General features: G+C 36.4%; 1 long non-coding RNA gene across 1 annotated transcript; it reads right to left on the bottom strand.

Annotated features, from left to right (window-relative positions):
* Positions 1-696: 696 nt before the first annotated feature.
* Positions 697-7,950, bottom strand: LOC117280526 (uncharacterized). The gene is made up of 3 exons (XR_004511060.2): positions 7,816-7,950; positions 6,905-7,019; positions 697-959 (listed from the first exon to the last, which is right to left on the bottom strand). It is a non-coding gene; the product is annotated as an uncharacterized lncRNA (long non-coding RNA).
* Between the last annotated feature and the right edge of the window lie 525 nt (positions 7,951-8,475).

The raw sequence follows: 8,475 nt of genomic DNA on the forward strand, positions 1-8,475 counted from the left end.
ATAAGGTGGGAATATTATTATGCACGTGCAGCGAGACAAGACGGGTATTTACTTTATTATTGCACACGTGGCGAGACAAGGTGGGTTGTGTCAGGGATTGATTTGTGATGACTTGTGATGGCCTGGGGGTATTCTTGTTATTGATGTTTGTGTAGTGGTATACTTACCTGTGTGAGTTTTATCTTGTGGAAAGTTGTGAGAAAACATTCTACGTGCTGTCCAGTTCTTTTCCTATACTTACTAGCTGGCATGAACCATGTTAGGACACTTGCACAAGCATACGCGCAGTTGAGCACTCTTATCGATTAAGAGGTTTTCCTGATATTGCTGAGTATATATGAACACCCTTGTTACTTGCCTTCTATGTGAGAATGGCTATTTGGCACGTGGGTCGTCAGTGTGGTTATGAAGTGTAATGAGGGCAAAAAATGCCCAGTATTAGGGTTCAGGTATTGGGACCCGTGAGTTGTGAATAGTATGAGGTTCGATACCTCGTGGAGTTTATTGACTAAAACCTGGTGTGAAAGTGGTTGTTTTCATCTAGTTGCTACATGCCCATCTTTTTGTCACGACCCGAAATTCCCACCTCCGGATCGTGATGGCGCCTAACATTTCACTTGCTAGGCAAGCCAATGTTAGAATAACATTATCCATTTTTAAAATAATTTTTAAATTAATTAATAACAAGGAAGCAAATGCGGAAGCAATTTTGAAATAATCCATAATAATAATGGTGTCTAAATATCATCCCAGAATTGGTGTCACAAGTGCACGAGCTTCTAGAATAAATATAAATAAAGGTCTGAATAAAATAAAGCTGTCTGAAAATACACACACAGCTAAAGTACAATAGACGGGGACTTCAAAACTGCGAACGCCATGCAGTTATACCTCAAGTTTCCTCTGATAGCTGAAATCCGAGCAAGTCTATGGTACGCTGCTGGGACCAACTCCAAAATCTGCACAAGAAGTGCAGAGTGTAGTATCAGTACAACCGACCCCATGTACTGGTAAGTGCTGAGCCTAACCTCGACAAAGTAGTGACGAGGCTAAGGCGGTTCACTTACATTAACCTGTACGCAATATTAGTAACAACAACAATAATAGGAATAAATTAAGTAATTCATTTATAATAATTGAAGGCAACTCAGCAGTCATAACCAATTATCATTTTCATTATTTCTGTTGCAGCTTGCAACCCGCTCTCATAATATATCCACATTCAGTTCTGTTGCGGCGTGCAACCCGCTCCTCCAACATATTCATTTTAATCAAGTCTGTTGCGGCGTGCAACCCAATCCTCCAATATTAACTTTTTAACAAGTCTATTGCGGCGTGTAATCAGATCCTCCAATATTGACTTTTAATAAGTCTGTTGCGGCGTGCAACCCGATCCTCCAATATAGACTTTTAATAAGTCTGTTGCGGCATGCAACCCGATCCTCCAATATATTCATTATAATTAATCATATTGCGACGTGCAACCCGCTCCTCCAACATTTTCATTAACCAATTCTTATAGAAGAAATTTTTCCAATAAATGTAACAATTAATATAAAATTACAAGACAACAAGCACACAATAATTATGGTTTAATTATGACGCAAATAATGACAAATAGCAAATTATTATGGAAATCAGGGAGCAAATAGACAGTTTAATATTTATTATGCTAAATGCCAAATAACAATTAAGGCACATAATCAAATAGCATGTAACAATTAATGCAGGAATTCAAGAATTTATATTTGCAAAGAATAAGAGAGAAACAATTATTATAATAATTAATTTATGATTAAAAATTATTTGTGATTTTTCAAGTAAGCAGGTAAACAATTAATTTGACGACGTATAGACACTCATCACCTCGCCTATACGTCGTTTACATGTAATTCACATAACAAACAATTTAAGGGTTCTATTCCCTCAAGTCAAAGTTAACCTCGACACTTACCTCGCTTTGTAAATTTCAATCAATTATTCAACCACAGATTTTCCTTTTAAATTTGCCTCCGAAAGCTTCAAATCTATTCACAAATAATTCAATATATTCAATATTAATCATAGGAATTAATTCCATATGAATTTACAAATTTTTCGGATAAAAATCCAAAATTCATTAAAATATTCGACAGTGGGACCCACATCTCAAATCTCGGAAAAACTCACAAAATCCGAATACCCGTTCCGATACGAGTTCAACCATACCAAATTTGTCTAATTCCGATATTAAATGGACCTTCAAATCTTAATTTTTTGTTTTTGAAAATTTTTATAAAAATCCCAATTTGTTTCATCTAAATCCGAAATAAATGATGAATATAGGTTTAGATTTATGAAATACAATCACTATATGATAAAGAACACTTACCCAGTTCGAAATCATGAAAAACTCTTTTGAAATCGCTCCTAAGCCGAGTTATAATTGAAGGTTTGTGAAAAATGGGAAAAATCCCGTTTTGGTTCTGTTTTAAGTAACAGGGGTATGGCCTTCTTCGCGTTCGCGAAGGGCCTGTCTCGTTCGCGATGAGTAGCAGCCCGTGGCTTTCGCGTTCGCGAGTCCTCCTTCGCGTTCGCGAAGGCTTTCCTCCTGTAGACTTCGCGTTCGTGAGGCATTGCTCGCGTTCGCGATGAAGGAATGATCAACCCTCCCCCAGGTGTGCCTAACACTACGCGTTCGCGAGGAGCTGGTCGCGTTCGCGAAGGGTAATGCCCCCATCGCTTCGCGTTCGCAACCAAGCCTTCGCATTTGCGAAGAAGAAAACTTCAGCTGCCCAGTTTACTCTTCGCATTCGCGAGAGTACCTTCGCGAACGCGAAGAAGGACATGCCAGAACACCTGCTACAGCAAAATACCAAATTTTCAAAGTCCAAAACATCCCGTAGCCTATCCGAAACTCACTCGAGCCCTCGGGGCTCCAAACCAAACGTGCACACAAGTCCTAAAATATCATACGAACTTGATCGCACGATCAAATCGCCAAAATAACACCTACAACTGCGAATCGGACACCAAATCAAAGGAAGTTTTCAAGAAAACTTTAAAACTTATATTTTTACAACCGGACGTCCGAATCACGTCAAATCAACTCCGATTCTCACTAAATTCGGCAGACAAGTCATAAATATTATAGTGGACCTATACCAGGATCCGGAACCAAAATACGGACCCGAGATCAATAAATCTAATATCAGAAATTTCTTAAAAATCATTAAGCTTTCAAACTTTTAATATTTCTTCAAAATTCCATATCTCGAGGTAGGGACCTCGGAATTTAATTCCGGACATACGCCCAAGTCCCAAATCATGATACGGACCTACTGGAATTTTCAAAACACTGATTCGGGTCCGTTTGTAAAATATTGACTAAAGTCAACTTAGTTGAGTTTTAAAGCTCTATTTCACATTTTAATCCATTTTTCACATAAAAACTTTTCGGAAAATTGTACGGACTACGCACGCAAGTCGAAGAATGATAAATGGTGCTTTTTGAGATTTTAGAATACATAATTACTTATTAAATTTAAAGATGACATTTTGGGTCATCACACTTTTAATTGTGTTCATCGGATTTAGGTTGTGTTTTCGTTCGTTCTTCTATGTAATTACTATGGTGTTCCGCTGATAGTTGTTGTTTTCCTTTCTTACTGAAATTATCGTATTATTTACCATTTTGCGTAGTCCTTATGTAGATATCATACTCTATTGTTCCTATACTTATAATTGTTCAGGTTATTTAGTCCAGTAGATGTCTTGACTGTACTTCGTCACTACTCCACTGTGGTTAGTCTTGATACTTGCCGAGTACTGCTGTGGTGTACTCATACTGTACTTCTGTACAATTTTGTGCAGGTCCAGGTATTTTCGAAGTCAGTTGATCATTAGCTAGTTGCGCGGATTGTTGCTGTGGAGACTCAAGGTAAACTTGTTGTTGCGTTCGCAGGCTTCGGAGTCACCTTCTTATTTTGTATTCACACTGTTTACCTTATTTCCAAATAGTTGTATTTAGAAGTTTTTAGTAAAACTCTGTATAGCTTATGATTTGTACTACCGCTTTTGAGAATTATAAATTTTATAGAGATTTTCCATTTAAAAAATTGTTAGATGTTATTTAATTATTGTTGTTATTCAGTAAATGTTAGGCTTACCTAGTCCCTAAGACTAAGTGCCATCACGATATCCAACGGAGAAAAAATTGGGTCGTGACATCAATCTTGTAGTCTACCTTAACAGCTCCGAAAATGTCAAGTGCCAATATCAAATAAATAAGGAATACCATTTAAAATGTCGGGCATCAGTGGAAAGATTATCTCGAGAATATTCAGACTACTAGCGATATAACGCACGATTCTGCCGAGGTTGTTCTGCCCGATCCAGAATAATGTGTACACTACCGAGTTTCAAGCGGCACGAACCATAGATGCATCTATTATACTGCCGAGGCATTCGGCCCACTCCACAAGAAAGGAAGGAAATTATCGAATTACGAGGCACATGCTTACAATACAATACAATGGCACAATAATAAATATACCCCTTACATTTATCAAATCTCTTAGCAACAACTCAAGGTGATAAAGCTCGGCCTCACATGTTTATATGTTTCTAAATCCATCTCAGTTAAAATTTTAATTTATTTAAACTAGCAAAATGAGTCCAAACAATTTAAATATTATATGATAAAACCCTAAGTCTACCCAGACATAATCATGCTTTAGCTACGTACGGACCTTCGTCACTTCGTGCATACGTAGCACCCACGACTAGTTGCACATAACAATAAATATCACCTAGGGGTAGTTTCTCCCTCACAGACAGGAGACTTACCTCGCTTCGAAGTTCCATAATCAGCTCTCGTGCCTCTCTAACACCTCAAAGCAACTCCCATCGATCCGAAACTAGTCAAACAATTTGTAAATCAATCAAACCCAATACTTACAATTTTACATTTTATAATAAATCCAAACTCCGCTCGAGAAGTCAATAAAAGTCAACCCCGGGCTCACGTGCCCGGATTCCAAATTTTTTCAAAGATAAACTTTACCCATAACACCACGAATTCAAATATATAATTTATTCCAAATTTCATGTCCAATTTCGTGGTCAAAATCCAAAAATATCAATTTCTAGGGTTTCTACCAAAATCCCAGATTTTTACTAATTTCCATGTTTAAATCCATATATAAACCATGTATTTAACTCACAATATGCGGGAATTACTTACCTTGATATAGATGATGAAAATCTCCCCTCCAAGAATTCCAAAAATCGCCTAACCAAATGAAAATTTGAAAGAAATGGGCTAAGTCTCGGATTAAAAACACCCCCACTGCCCAACGACTTTCGCACAAGCGGACGAATTTATCGCACTTGCAGACTCGCTTTTGCGACAAAAAATGCGCATCTGCAAAGCAGCACTGGGGATAGCCCCTTCGCACCTACGGACAAGGGCTCCGCTTCTACGCACCCGCATGTGCGAGCCACTGCCGCTTCTGCGATGCCATCCGTTCTTGCGCTCAACATTTCCGCTCCTGCAGATACGCAGGTGCGCGCAAAGCCCTGCTTCTGCGATGAGCAATTAGCCTCTGACCAACTTCCTTTCCAGCCACTTCTGCGGCGATTACCTCGCTTCTGCGAGATTGCTTCTGCGATGAAGCTTCCGCAGAAGCGGTTGCACCAGCAGTCAGAATTCTCCAGCTTTTCCTTAAGTCCAAAATCCAATCTGTTAACCATCTGGAATCCACCCGAGGCCCCGAGACCTTGACCAAATATACCAACGTGTCCCAAAACATATTACGAACTTAGTCGAGGCCTCAAATCACGCCAAACAACATCGAAACTACAAATCAACGATCGAAATCCTGCTTTAAACTTTCAAACTTCGACGAACGCATACGAACCATATCAAGACATTCCGGACTGACGCCAAACTTTGCGTGCAAGTCAAAAATAACGATACAAACCTATTTCAAGGCTCGGAACCCCAAACGGATATCGATAACATTAAAATACACTTCAACACAAACTTATGAAATTCTAAAACTTTTAAAAATACCAACTTTCTACAATAAGTGTCGAAATACTCCCGAATCACCCGATACTCAACCCGAACATACGCCCAAGTCCGAAATCATCATACGAACCTATTTGAACCTTCAAATCTTGATTCCGAGGCCGTTTACTCAAAAGTCAAATCTTAGTCAATTCTTCCAACTTAAAGCTTCCGAAATTAGAATTTTCTCTCCAAATCAACTCCGAACTTCCCGAAATTCAATTCCGACCACACGTACAAGTCATAAAATATGAAGCCAAGCTACTCAAGGCCTCAAACCGTCAAACCTAGATCTCAAAACGATCGATCGGGTCGTTACATACCATATATATTATTAGAAATATTGTGATAAAACATGATCTTGGTAGTTCCTATTATTCTGGCTTAAAATGTAGGTAACTTATTAAGGCTAAAATTATGGTGTTGTAAGGAAAAGTGAAATTGTAGTAACTATATAACTAAATTTAAGGTGCATCAGTTGAGCATATAATGAGTATAGGGATATAGAAAATAGGACCAGACCAGTTCAAAATTTTCTTTAAATGGATGTGAATTTGAATTTAACAGAAATAATCATAACTAAATACAACCCAGTCTGATGTTTACACCAGTAATATTTTTCTTTCCTATGGTTTTAATTATTATGGCACACCTATAAATATTAAACTTTAATTTGTATAATAATTCTTTATTGTTGACATCGATGAATCTAAATCAAATGCATGTTGAAGAGCAATCATAGCAAATTATAATCCACGTACATGCTTAATCTTCTTAACAAAATACTCCCTATTTTCATGATACATTAAATAGAACCAATAACTGGAGCTAAATTAATTTCAGTTGACATACCTTTGTTCCTTCAATGAGAGCTATCATACTCACTACAAACTATAAATATTCAACAGATTTCGAGATTGATGAAGAGTGTTGCCTTTCTAATAAATCGAGTCCTCGGTAACTTAATCTGCACAATCCATGATGAAATATTTTACCTTTCATAATTGTAACGGTTTTTTCGGTTTGGTAAATAAATGACTTTTCATAAATATTGGTTAAGGGTAGTTCTTACTTGAAAATGACATTTATGGGAGGGCTAAATAATTGTATGCTAAATTTCTTTTCTCAAAAAATGACTTGTCAAGTGCTGTACTTCAAGCCATAGTAGAAATTGACATCACGAATGAAAGAAGAGTTTCTTGATAAGTAAGGATTAAGGAATCCATAGCTTCAATCCTGACTCATACACTCACATTGGATAAACCAAATCCATTATCTTTGTTTCATGTAAAATTCACAGAATCGTAGAGAAAAGATTGAATAACAAATGAGAGAATACATTTTTACAAAACAGAACAATATAAGAAAAATTGATTCGTTATAAAAATATGACCAACAGTGTTTGACCAATTTATCTACTACAGCGCAGAAGTACCAAAACTCTAAATTATGAGAAATTATTTGGATTGTCATTTATGGCGTCAACCACTTCTCCAGAACACTCTATAAAACGATTAAACTTGTTCACTTCTCCATTTAATGTGCAAAATCAGCCAACAAATCAGCGCAAAAGAACATGAAAACTAATACATAAATGGATTGATAAATAAATAAAAAGAGAAAAAAGTCACCAATACCACAGATTCCATAGATAAAGTGAAACTAACTAATGAAATTCTGAAACGAAACTAAAAGCACAGCAAAATATGGAAGAAAGCTTAACAGAAAAGAGAATTTGGTAAAGGAAAGTTTAGATGTCAAACCTGTTGCTTTAACAGAAAAGAGCGAGACATTGCCATGAGATTCTGATTTTTAAACGCAACAATTAAACAGTGAAACTCTTTGAACTTTGGGGAGATGATCGTTAAGAGGTTAAGTTTTCTCCCAATAGGCGTCTATCCCACAACAGGCGTGTCTTTGTAGGGTTTTGTTTTATTAAAAAAATTAATTTAATAAGGCAAAGGTAATTTTTTAATTTGACTTTTAACTTAAAAACTTCCTATTTTTAATATACTAGCTTTGAATACGCGTGTCGCGCGTGAACCTCGCTTTATAACTATACTATTTAAAAAAACTATTATAAATTTCATTAATAATTTATTCTATTATATATAAAAGTAATAAAGGAAAAAATACAAGTTCTTAATAAAATCTTCTCTTTAACGATTGATACTATAAATATACATGACGAAGACTACCAAGGCTTTTCCGCAGAATGAATTAGTTTGCGTTTAGAATCTGTCACGACCCAAAATTCATTAAAGGTCGTGATGGCGCCTAACACCACTATCAGGCAAGCCAACAATAAAAATTTAACTTAATTACTCTTTTTAGTATTGTTGAAATCGTAAATTTTCTTCAATTAAATAATCAGAAATAAAATTTACAGAGTAAATGGTAATATTTTCTAACTACAATACTGA

Source organism: Nicotiana tomentosiformis, chromosome 10, assembly GCF_000390325.3.
Source record: "Nicotiana tomentosiformis chromosome 10, ASM39032v3, whole genome shotgun sequence".
Classification (NCBI taxonomy): Eukaryota; Viridiplantae; Streptophyta; class Magnoliopsida; order Solanales; family Solanaceae; genus Nicotiana; species Nicotiana tomentosiformis.